The sequence below is a fragment of the Anabrus simplex genome, chromosome 6 (assembly GCF_040414725.1).
Source record: "Anabrus simplex isolate iqAnaSimp1 chromosome 6, ASM4041472v1, whole genome shotgun sequence".
In the NCBI taxonomy this organism is placed as follows: domain Eukaryota; kingdom Metazoa; phylum Arthropoda; class Insecta; order Orthoptera; family Tettigoniidae; genus Anabrus; species Anabrus simplex.
The window spans coordinates 207271317-207284440 of record NC_090270.1 but is presented as its reverse complement, the minus strand read 5'-3'; the positions used below and the strand labels follow the sequence as shown (position 1 = coordinate 207284440).

Sequence of the window (13124 nt, the reverse complement as noted above, 5' to 3'; positions counted from 1 at the left end):
GAGAAAATGTGTGGTTTTTCATTTGATCAAGAATTTCATATGAAAGCATTGCTTTTAATCGCGCCATTTCTACTGATGTCATTGTAATGATGTATCTTCATTTCAGTTGGGAAAACCACTAAGACAGTCTTTTTGAGGATGTAAAAATGCAGGTGGGGAGTGAGTGTCTACCATTATAATGAAAACTCCCGAATCTGATTGTGACTGATGGTAGGCAAGCGGGCCAACCATTACAATGAAAATTCCCTAACTCAGTTTCTAGGGTAACGTTAAGAGCTATGCAATTTAATACAATCTTGCTCACAATGCGTATACTACCTAACCTAGAATTCTGTATACAATGTAGAATTCCGTAGCGAAGCACGGGTACATCAGCTAGTCATTTATAAAGGTAAGTGAACGCTATTTTTGCAAAGTTCACATAACCTCATAGCATAATGTATCTTCCTTTCTGCCTATTCATTTGTACATTAATACACTGGCGAAAAATGAAATTCCACCACCACGGAGTTATGCTAGGTGAACAAAATTCCGGAGGCATGTTTGCACATGTAAACGATGACCCCTATTCAAATTTTCATGTTAGTCAAAGAAGAGTGGTGCTAGTAGCATGACTGTGACCTTGCAAAGCAAGTTTGCTTTAAATACACACTGCACACTTTGTGAGTGTGTCATCATCCAGTGTTGAAGTGAGGTAGGTGCGAGCCAAACGTGCCTTTAAGAAGAAGAAGGAGGCAGTAACAGCAGCTCATTGAGTTTGAACGAAGTCGTGTAAACGGTTTACGAGGAGGTGGATGTTCTTTCCGCAATATTGCAGAAAGACTTGGCAGGGATATGTCCACAGAGCATCGGTATTGGCAACAACTGTCATGGGAAGGCACCATTTCAGGAAGACAGAGGTCCGACTGCACACGGGCCACTACAGAGAGGGGAGACAGCCGTATTTGCTGCATTGCTGTGGTGGATTGTGCTGCATCTGCAGCAGCCATTAGAACCTCAGTAGGCACTAGAGTGACACAGTCAGCTGTGACAAATCAATTACTCGAGGGACAGCTCCAAGCCAGACGTCGTGTAGCATTCATGCCACTAACTTTGAATCACTGACATCTGCGACTTCAGTGGTGTCAAGTTCACTGGACAGTGGAGTGGAGATCTGTTGTGTTCTCAGATGAGAGCCGTTTCTGTCTTCGTGCCATTGCTGGCTGTAGGTTGTTGGTAAGGAGGAGGCCAGGTGCGTACTTACAACCAAGCTGTCTGCAACATCGACATATTGGACCTACACCAGGAGTTATGGTCTGGGGAGCGATTTCCTTTGACACTCTCGCCGTTATCCCAAGAACTTTGACAGCGGATTGGTACGTCAAACTCTTGATTGAACCAGTTGCGCTGCCATTCATACTCAGTATTCAAGGAGGTGTTTTCCAACCGCTGCTGTCTCCCAACATGCTCTACAGAGTGCCAATCAGTTGCCTTGGCCTGCAAGATCACCAGACCTTTACCCCAATTAACATGTATGGGACATTATGGGACGACAAATCCAGAGTCGTCCAAGACCAGCATTAACCATTGCTGATTTTACTGTCCAAGTGCAACAGACATGGAACTCCATCCCATAAAATGACATATGGCACTTGTACAACCCAATTCATTTTGCATGCTTGCATTCAAAATTGTGGCGACAACAGTGGTTATTAATGTACCCTCATGTCATGTCTTATAAGCAATGAATTTTATTATTAGGCTCATATTGATGGATATGACTTATTTTCTTAATGAAAGTTTTATTGGCCACCTAATCAATACAATTTTTTTTTACTAGGACCAGTTTCGGCCGATGTAAGTGGCCATCTTCAGCTACTCATAGGAAGATAGTTTAAAGGACACAGTGTCATTAAAATTGAATGCCTTAATACAAATGTCAAATACTACTGAATCTTAAAAAGCCTTGACCACAAACATGGTCACAAAAACACACACATATATACACAATTAAAGTATTCAGTATGGTCCATATGAAAGGATGTTTTACCTTGATGAAGACTTGTACATTAAAAATGACATTAATCTATCACTGTCCGTTGATGCTCATAAAAAGACAACTATGAATTGCTGATGATGACCATTTACATTGGTCGAAATTAGTCCTCGTAAAAAAAAAAATATATATTGATTAGGTGGTGAATAAAACTTCCATTAAGAAAATAAATGTCACGTCTTCTTGTGCATACTTTAACCTGTTACCTGGAAACTTTAATCAAATAAATATGTTACCTAGACAATTGGTGATGCTAAAAACTATCAAAGTCACATTTTGCTAATTGTCTAAAATTTCAATTTTAATTGTTTCAAGATCTGACTATAAATTGGTGAGATAAAATGTATAATTAACTCATTAAATATAGTAACTTATTTTATTGCACATGAAGTGTACAGGGTAAAAACCAGGTAAGTCAATCGAAATTTAGTTTGAGGTGCCATTAGATTCTCCATGGGAAGGACTATCTGTTAGACATATGAAACAGGCAAAGAAACAGGTTAGTCATGGGTTTATTTACCTTCAAAGATTTGGCGTACAGGAAAAGAAGCAGGTAACTCAACTGTTACCGGAAAAAAACCAGGCAAGTCATCTGCCTCCCAAGAGAGCAGTGTGATCGCTGAAATATTCCGCGAGTATCTCATTGTAACTCTTGTGAGACGACTGTGTTTTTTGCATTCTGTTTATTAGTGCAAGTTATTATTCCAATACTTTCTAACTTAAAGGAATCCAAAAAGAAATATTTGCCTGAAGAGTTGAATGTGAAGAAGATGTTTCTGATGTTTAAAGAAATGAATTCTGCAGTTCATGTATCCTTTGAAACCTAAAGGTGCATTATGAACGAGGATTTCAACATATCATTTGGATACCCACGTAGTGACTTGTTGTGACGAATTTTCAGCCAAACTAAAAGCACTGTCCCCAGAAGAGGATAAAGAAATTAAAGAGCTGACAACCTCGAATGTTCTTCACAAAAAGAAGGCTGAATCATTCTACCAACGTAAAAGAGATGCAAAACACAAATGTATGAAATCAAAGAAGATGGAAGCAATTTGTATGGATTTAGCCAAAAATATTCCAATACCAAACATAAGTACTAACGACGTATATTACAAGCGTCAGCTATCAATGTATTCATTCAACGTCCACATTCTCTCTACTGGGAAGTCGGTTTTCTGTGTGTACCATAAGGGTATTGGGAAGAAAGGGCCCAACGAGGTTGCCTCCTTTCTTTTTCATTTCATTATGAACTGCCTTGATGATGAAGTTGAAAAGCTTCAAGTATTTTGTGACTCTGCTGGAGGGCAAAACAAGAATTTCATTTTTCGCTTCATGCACTATGTTGTTGATAATCTAATCCACGGCTTAACAATCTTGAAGATCACATTTCCAGAACGAGGACAATCATACATGGAATCTGATAAGGACATTGGGCTGTGGAGTATGAAACAAAGGATGGACACTCCAAACGAGTTCATAAGCATGACTGAAAACTCAAGATTGAAACTATCGCCTTTCATTGTGGTGTCTGCAAGGAAATGCTATTTGCTTGCAAAGATTTTTAGATCAGAAATATGTACTTAAATGTCCGTTTCAGACCCAAACCGTCAAGGAACTTGTGGCTTCATCCAACCACCCTCGACTACTGCACTGGCGAGCTTCTTATAATGGCTCATTCGAATCCAGCATCATAAAAAAGGCTGTCAAAGGTGTTTCAACACAGAAGGATGGAGAATTCGAGCTACCTTCTTTGGCCTATTTATTTATCTAATTATCTCCTTTAAATTTCACTTTAAAATTAGTTGTGTGGAAAATGTGTAATGAGTCTCTCAATTGCCCTCAGGTCCTCTTCGTATTTCCAAAGCTAAGTACTAAGATGTAATGAGCCTCATGAAATATTGTAGTCAGCCAACAGTGAAGTTCTTCCAGTGATTGGCACATGAATGATAAACTGTGAGTTACCATGGCTTTATTATTATTATTATTATTATTATTGAATTCCATTAAAATAATAGTAATTATATTGTCTTACAGTGTTACACACAAATTTATAGGGGCTGACATGCCTGGTTTTCTTTCTGTTTCAGGTGAGTTACCTGGTTTTTCCCTGAAAAAAATTGGTGTACGAGTGAAATTTTTGGTTTTGTTTGATACTCTTGACTTTCAGGGCACTAAGCACCCATCTACTTGGTTCACTGTACCTGAGACTTCAATATTTCACTTTGCTTCCAATAATTACTTTGTTTTAGAAGCACTTATTACATTTTCAAATTAAAAAAACTGTTTCCTGGGTTTCATGAAAAAAGTTACTTACCTGTTTTTTCCTCTGTATCCTTCACATGATGTATTACAGTGAAATAAAAAACACAATTTTTATAAGGGCAAATACAGGACGCTGATCTTTCTTGCCAGTTAGGCACCATCATCTACAGCAAGATCGTCTGCAAACTCAATATCATTTTCATCTTCGTTCGGAATATTGTCTGGAATTAATGCTTATAGAACGTCTGAGCATTGGAGTTAACCAACATTTGTTTTAGGTGTAATAAGTCCTTCAACTTTGCAGATTTTATAGACAATGGCCCATTGTACATCCTTTTTAGTTTTGTGGGGCCCACAGTTTTCTTTTTCTTTGACTTCTTCTTTGGAACTACAACAGCTTTACTGTAACTTTCAAAATAAGTACAGTTATGTAAAATAAACTTCAGCTGATATTTGTCAATTTTCAAAGTTCTGATTGGTCTTGTTTGCATAGGGTATTTTGGTTTGTACAACTATGACAAAAACTATGTCCAGCTATGAATGTTGACTTCAGTACCACCGTTTACTACTTTGAGAGGCACAGGTTTCATTCTACTGCTTCTAAGCACATCCCTCCAGTCATATGGTATCTCAGTATAAGACTTTATGTTAACAAGGCTCATCTTTAGCACCCTCCATATACGAATGTCCGCATACTGGGAAAACAACTTTCACACTATCGAAACAGTTCTTCTTGTGAACTATGTACTTTGCTTGATGTAGGTAGGTTATGTTCTGTGTGAAGTGAACAGCTGTAATGGTGAAGTGGTCAGGCAAGGCGAGGTGAGGTATATGGACCCTGATCGATTGTTGCTCAAGAGCACAGACCTTGATCACTATTACTAGTTACCTAATACCTTTTCTCTTCAATAACTGGGTGACTATGAACTTACTGAGCTGAACAGAATCATATATGTATTCTGTCTGAATTAAGCTAAAAGATAGCACTGCACACTCATTTTTAACCAAAACTGGACTATGATTGTTTTTAGCCATCACCCTTCAATTGCTTAGCTTAAATTACAATCTTGGTGTTAGGATTTTGTTTGCCGCCAGTGTACTTGTGTACTTCGTTCATCAGTTTACATTTCTTTACCCTTCTGAAAAAGAAAACCCTATCCTTATCTTACCCATACTAAATTCAACTCATTTGAAGTGATCTAGTGTATGCAATCATTTCACAGGACCTATCAATCGTGTAAACAATGGATACCTGTGCACCTAGAAAGACTGATTTATTATAGCCTTGTCTGTGATAATTTTTATCTAATTAGACCTACCCAAAGCTTATCCAAATTCCATGCTAATTTTACAAATCCATGACTCAATTTATTCCTTTACAGCAAGTATACCTAGTGTTTATAGCAATATAACTACATTACTAACTCCTGTGGATCAGTGGTAGTGTATTGGCCTCCAGACCCCAAGACTGTAAGTGAAATCCTGGCACAGGCAGTCACATTTGGGTGAAAAAATATCCATTTGGCACTCTACTGTACAACGTAGCATGAAAAAAGATCACTGGTGTTTGATAATCTGATGCTTCTTTAGCCTGAAAATATCCACTGCTGAACATAGGCCTCTTCCACATTTCTCCTATACCATTCTCTGCTGAACAGTATGTATCCATTTCCTCTCAGCATGACATTGGATGTTATAATGCCATCTTGTCTGTGGTCAATTGACACTTCTCCTTGACTCTTGGAATATCCATGGTACCAGAACTTTGGATCACTTGAGGTTACTTCTCAATAAATAGCCCACCAACTGTTACTTGAGCCTTGCCACTTGCTCCACCACATCTGTGAGTTCTGTCCTCCTAATCTCCTCATTCTGGATTCAGTCTCGTAAGATGACCCCCAGCATTGACCGTTCCATTGTTTATTGGCAAACTGAGTTTTTTTTGTTTATTTATTAACTCATATCAGGAGCAACATGGTATTATGTACAAATTAATGTAAAGATAACTTCCTCATTAATCTTAAATAATAAAGCAATATACACAAATGGATATATATAAAATTGTAGAGGTCGCTTAAAAAAAAATACAAACATTCTCTTAAATCACAACGGACCAGAATTTAACATGGTCTCAGCTGTCGTGTATGGCCTTCACTAGGTCTTCCATAGTGCACTGGAGAGGGCATGAGCTGGAACTGAGGAGATGAGCCAAGACTTGTTCTTTTCGGCATACACAGAGGGTCAACTTGCAAAGGAACCCTACTTCTTAATGTTGGTCTTGGATCTACCATATTCTGCTGCAGAGTAGCTCAGTGCTAAAGCAGTAGTTCTTATCATCTGAGCTTGTGTCTCCCAGCTGGTACCAGATAGTTTATGAAGAATGCAGTTCCTTGCAGGTACCTTATTATTATGTCCACACCAGAGGTGCTCAGTTAGGCGCCCGTTGAGGCTAGCCCAGTACAGCTGGACTGGCCTGATGTATATGCAGGCAGTTTACATAGCAAGCATACGTCACAGTGAAGCGAGAGAGCGAACACACTTTGAAGGGAAGCGAGGGAACACTGACGTTTGATTGTGATTACGAAGCTCTCCTCCACTACTCAGCAAAGTGTTGATAGGGGTACATTATTTACCCGTGGCGTAGGGGTAGCATGCCTGACTCTTACCCGGAGGCCCCGGGTTCGATTCCCGGCCAGGTCAGGGATTTTTACCTGCATCTGAGGGCTGGTTCAAGGTCCACTCAGCCTACGTGATTAGAAGTGAGGAGCTATCTGACAGTGAGATAGCGGCCCCGCTCTAGAAAGCCAAGAATAACGGCCGGGAGGAATTGTCGTGCTGATCACACGACACCTTGTAATCTGCAGTCCTTCGGGCTGAGTTGAGGTCGCTTGGTAGGCCAAGGCCCTTCAAGGGCTGTAGTGCCATGGGGTTTGGTTTAGTTCTATAATCACAACAAAAAAACCCGACCTTTTCAAGATATTCCAGTTTGATTTATATTGTGCTCAATATAAACATACTGTTTTATTTATATTTATTCATTCAAAGAAAACTGACAGGTTATAATTTTTGTGTTGCAATCTACAGAGGTAGAGGGTTTAAGCGTACAAGCTATGATTTACAATTCCTTGGATGGGAATGATAGTATTTCCAATGAATATTGAATTTTCACGACCGCATTGTAACCGAAACCGACTTTCAACCTATTAGGTCGTGTTACGTACATTTAGTACGTATTGAAGAGATGTTAAGTACAGAACAAAAATGGCCAACCAGACACCAGTGGGATCCGAACCCACAACCTCCCGATTTCGCGTGATGGTAGTAGTACCAGACCTGTAGCTCAGATCCTTTCCAACAGAACAAAGATGGCCTAGGCCACCATAGCTCAATTGGTAGAGCAACCGACGCAAAATCGGGAGGTTGTGGGTTCGGATCCCACTGGTGTCTGGTTGGCCATTTTTGTTCTGCACTTAACATCTCTTCAATACGTACTAAATGTACGTAACACGACCTAATAGGTTGAAAGTCGGTTTCGGTTACAATGCGGTCGTGAAAATTCAATATTCATTGACTTGGCCCTCAACGGGCAACTTAAACGCACTCTACAGTGTGATGGTAGTAGTACCGGACCTGTAGCTCAGATCCTTTCCAACAGAACAAAGATGGCCTAGGCCACCATAGCTCAATTGGTAGAGCAACCGACGCAAAATCGGGAGGTTGTGGGTTCGGATCCCACTGGTGTCTGGTTGGCCATTTTTGTTCTGTACTTAACATCTCTTCAATACGTACTAAATGTACGTAACACGACCTAATAGGTTGAAAGTCGGTTTCGGTTACAATGCGGTCGTGAAAATTCAATATTCATTGACTTGGCCCTCAACGGGCAACTTAAACGCACTCTACAGTGTGATGGTAGTAGTACCGGACCTGTAGCTCAGATCCTTTCCAACAGAACAAAGATGGCCTAGGCCACCATAGCTCAATTGGTAGAGCAACCGACGCAAAATCTGGAGGTTGTGGGTTCGGATCCCACTGGTGTCTGGTTGGCCATGTTTGTTCTGTACTTAACATCTCTTCAATACGTACTAAATGTACGTAACACGACCTAATAGGTTGAAAGTCGGTTTCGGTTACAATGCGGTCGTGAAAATTCAATATTCATTGACTTGGCCCTCAACGGGCAACTTAAACACACTCTACAGTGTGATGGTAGTAGTACCAGACCTGTAGCTCAGATCCTTTCCAACAGAACAAAGATGGCCTAGGCCACCATAGCTCAATTGGTAGAGCAACCGATGCGAAATCGGGAGGTTGTGGGTTCGGATCCCACTGGTGTCTGGTTGGCCATTTTTGTTCTGTACTTAACATCTCTTCAATATGTACTAAATGTACGTAACACGACTTAATAGGTTGAAAGTCGGTTTCGGATAGTATTTCCATTTTGAAAAATGTAAAATTCCTGTTATTCATTAAGCAATAATTACATATAATTACATAATGCAACAATGATTTTGCACAGTGTTGTAGTGTTGTGTGACTTTCCCTGTTCATCGGATTTCTGAAAATAGTATTTAAAATTTAACTGGCATCCAGTGATAATAGCTAGCCTCTAAATGGTGAGAGGGAGTTTCATCACAAGTGAAGACACAGATATTTACTATACAAGATTAAAGTACAACAATAATGGAAATACAGGGCAATTCAAAATGGACCCGATTTCATAAATTTATTCTATGAAATCTAATAAACATATCGTAATGCGAGACCTGTGCTAAGAACGGTAAACTCTCAAAGTTTTTTCAGTGATATCACAAGTGTTCATGTGAGCACCTCGCGTAACACGACATATATCAAGCCGATAGTCTATCTCCTGCCAAACCTTGTGTAGTGTGTCGCGGCCAATCTCTGCAATGGCTGCTGTGATGCGGGCAGGAAGGTCGTCCAATGTTAGTGAACATGATCCTTTACGAAATCCCACAAGAAAAATCACATGGGGTTAAGTCGGGGAGAACACGGTGGCCAACAAATGAGAGTTCGATCCTCCTAAGATGCATGACCTATCCAGGGTTGTGTCAAAGTCTCGTTGAGATGGTTCCGAACGTTGCCATGGTAATGCGGAGGGGCACCATCCAGTTAAAGGATGAAATCTGCACTATCCTCTTCGAGCTGTGGCAGGAGCCATTGTCGCAGCATATCAAGAAAAACATTTCCTGTCACAGGAGGTTCAATGAAGAAAAAAGGTCCATAAAGCTTCTCATGGGAAATGGCACAAAACACATTCACCTTGGGAGAATTGCGTTGGTGTTCCACAACTTGATGGAGATTAGAAATTCCCCAGATCCTTATGTTGTGTCTTTTCACAGTCCAGGAAAGGTGAAAAGTCGCTTCATCACTGAAAATTACCCTTTCGGAAACCCATCCTATTACATTAATGCGAGAAAATCAGCACAGAAGGACCCTCGAGCAGCATAATCAGTGTCTTTTAAGGCCTGCACCAGTTGCAAGTGGTAGGGTTTCATTCGTAAACGTTTCCGAAGAATGCGCCAAACAGTTGCCTGTGGAAGTTCAAGTTGCCTCAATGCCCGGTACGTGGACTTCTGCGGACTCCACACAAAACTGGCGCGAACACGTTCCACTGTCTCTTCCCTGGTCGAAGGACGGCCAGCCGATTTTCGCTTACAGATGCAGCCCGTGTCTCTGAATTTTGTATACCACGCAAAAACAGCTTTTCCAGTAGGTGGGTCTCTTCCATACCTGGTATGGAAAGGGTTGAAAATGAAACCACGTGGGATGAAATCTTGCCTTTCTTTGCGCATATCTCACAGTATGATAAGTTCTTTAGATTTCATAGAATAAATTTATGAAATCAGGTCCATCATTTTGAATTACCCTGTATATCTACCAGATAGATATACGGTATGCCTTCAAATAAATAACTTCGCTGATTTTATTTCCAGTAAGCATGATCGGATTGTTGGTAAGTTTTTCAGATAATTTAAACCCAAATAATCACAAGCCACAGCTTATCCCCCTCAACTCCGTATTTTATTAGAACTGTTTCTAAAGCACCCCTTAAAATGTAATAGTAAAAACTGTAATTCATTACGTACATTATAAAAATATTTGAGGCTGTAGGCCTGGCCTAACTCTTGTTTGTAGTCAAAATACATAAACTGCAATGAACATAAATAACTTATTTCTTACAACGTAAAATGAAAATGACGTGGATTTCTGCCCACTTTCTTTCATTATTTTCTGCCGCCACTTCATACTTGTGTATCGCAGCAGTGATTGACAATGACTGGGAGAACTTCGCCCAACCTTCGTGACCTGTGACGTAGCTACATCACTGTGGTTGAATAGCACACGCTCATCACCTGCTAGCCCGTCCAATTACAGTGCTGGGCGCCCACGGGGAGGAATGCCCAGTGTGAGCACCTCTGGTCTACACAATGTTTTTTTTTATGTGAGAACATGGTCCAGAGTTACCCCCTAAATGTTTGGGCGTTGGACAGCGGTCCAAAATGGTGCCCTCCCCGGTTACTTGTAATTTTCCTTTTGCCTGCCTGTTCTTTAGATGGAAGCACAGACTAGCATTTTGAAGGATTATGTTTCAGTTGGTTTTCTCTGTAGTATAGGCTGAGTTTGGCCAATGCTTCAGTGAGTTTTCCTTCTACACTCTAAAACTGCTGCCTGAGTGGCAACAGCATGGTCAGTTGCACATATGAAGCTTTTGGTACGATCTACCATGTGCTGGTCATTGGTTTGAAGAGCATAGGGGCCAGAGCACTCCCCTGGGTTGCCCCTTTCTTTCATTCCTCCAACGGCTCTGCTGACCTTCGAAATCTACAAAGAACCTTTGGTTCAGAAGAAGACATTTCAATCAACTTGAAAGTCATCTTGCAGACTTTATTCAACAGTTTGATGTTATGATTCTCAAAGTGATCTACAGGATTTGTGATGTGCAAATTTCCCCTTTTTGAAATCCGGCTTGCTCTGGGATCAGAAGTGGTTTAATTGCCTCTGAAAGCCTCCCTAGGATCATTTACTTAAGGATCTTGAATAAATGACAAACCAATGAGATGGGTCTGTAGTTTTTGGACTCATGTGGATCCTTTCCTGGTTTGAGGACTGATTTCCCTCCACATCTTTGGTATTTTGCAAGTGTAGATGCAGTTCTTGAGTAGATTAAACAACGATTCTCTATGAAGGAGCCAAGTTTCTTGATTTGTTCAATATATATTTAATCTAAAGTGACTGTCTTTCCATTCTTACAGTTATTTATTTACCCATTCAGTTCTGAAAAAGTAAAGGGTTTAGAGACCATTTTAGTACCTTGCTCATACTCTCTGCCCAAATCCACTTTAGGTTTTTGACCAAGGTTTGCAGACTTGCCATTTTGGAAAAGATGAAGAGCAACTTGGTTTGCGGATACAATAGGATGAGGTGAGGTTTTATTTGGATTGTTATAGAGGTGCCTGAGTAACTTCCTTTCTATGTCAATTTCTTCATCAACTTTAACCACTGTTTTCACTTTATCTCTGAAGTGGTGTTGGTGCTGATTACTGTTTTAAGAGGGAGTACAGCTAGGTAACCATCCTCAATACAAGACTAATCAAAGAGAGAGAAAAGGTAGAGATCCAACACTTCAAAAATGAAGGTATCAGCCAAAGAGAGACAAGGGTCACGAAGGGCAAGAAAATGAGATTCTCTAGGCTTTATAAACCTAATACCGCTGGGGTCAGAAGAGAACGAGACTTGATCTATGGAGGTTAGATAGGATAGATGAAAGTGAGAAGCCTGGCACAAGTAAGCAGAAACAATGCCAGGACTCAGCTAGGAACCCCATGGTCGTGAACCCATGCTCGGAAGAGGGGCTCATTTAGCTGCCTTTTATGACAGGCAGAGGATACCGTGGGTGTTATTCTACTGCTCCTACCCACAGGGGAACTTCATCTCTGATATGGATGAAAGAACTCGCTGACTTCATGATAGTAGCACTTCTGACTCCATAGGTTACAACAGGTAGGACGCACATATTATAGACTTTCCTCTTAAGGTTCAGAGGATGTAGCTGAATTTGTCAAAGGTTTGTGATTGCAGCCATTTAGTTGTCTTGCCCAAGTTTGATGATGTGCCCTAAGTACACATACTCATCAATAAGGACTGGAAACAACAGCATCTATCAAAATTACCATCTATTTCCTGAAAATTAGTGTTTATTCAAAAAATCAAAATAAGTACTTGCAGCATTCTTTTCTTTTTTACTCTAAACGTTAATGATTTAAGGACTGAAACAAAACTGCACAAATCTAAAAGAAAATTGATTGTTCAAATTAATGTATTGTAAGGAGTTTTGCATTGCTGTTCTTTCTTTCCCATGCAACTCTACAATAATAAATTTGCAAAACACTGAAAATGAATCTGTGGAATGTTATCCTTCATTTGAATATTGCTGAACCCCCTCAGAGGCATGTGCGTCCCACAACCCCAACGATTAATGCAGATCTATTATCTTCACCTTGCGCACAATGAAGTTCAAACAGGAATGATGGGAAAAGGAAATATACCCATCTCAAGTCTGGTCTGGTAATCTATATAAAATAAGAATTTTACTTCTACACTACTCAGAATTTAAAAAGAATGGTATTTCTGTATCGGTTGTGTACACAGTAACAAGGAAATGCACACTCTGATTTTCTGTAATTTCTGTCTGTCTGGATGTATGTACATGCATTGTGAGAAAACGGCTATAGAAAATTTAATGAAAATCGGTATGTAAAGTTGGGGAATAAGTCGCTACAATCCAGGCATTAAATAATTGTAT

At 40.1% G+C, this 13124-nt stretch overlaps 1 protein-coding gene and 2 non-coding genes across 3 annotated transcripts in view; 2 read left to right on the top strand and 1 right to left on the bottom strand.

Annotated features, from left to right (window-relative positions):
• Positions 1-13124, bottom strand: part of LOC136875658 (centrosomal protein of 89 kDa) — a 162490-nt gene that overhangs the window by 130459 nt on the left and 18907 nt on the right. The gene's annotated exons all lie outside the window — the stretch shown is intronic.
• On the top strand, positions 7671-7744 carry TRNAL-CAA (transfer RNA leucine (anticodon CAA)). The gene has a single exon. It is a non-coding gene; the product is annotated as a tRNA-Leu (tRNA).
• TRNAL-CAA (transfer RNA leucine (anticodon CAA)) lies at positions 7968-8041 on the top strand. Its single transcript has one exon. It is a non-coding gene; the product is annotated as a tRNA-Leu (tRNA).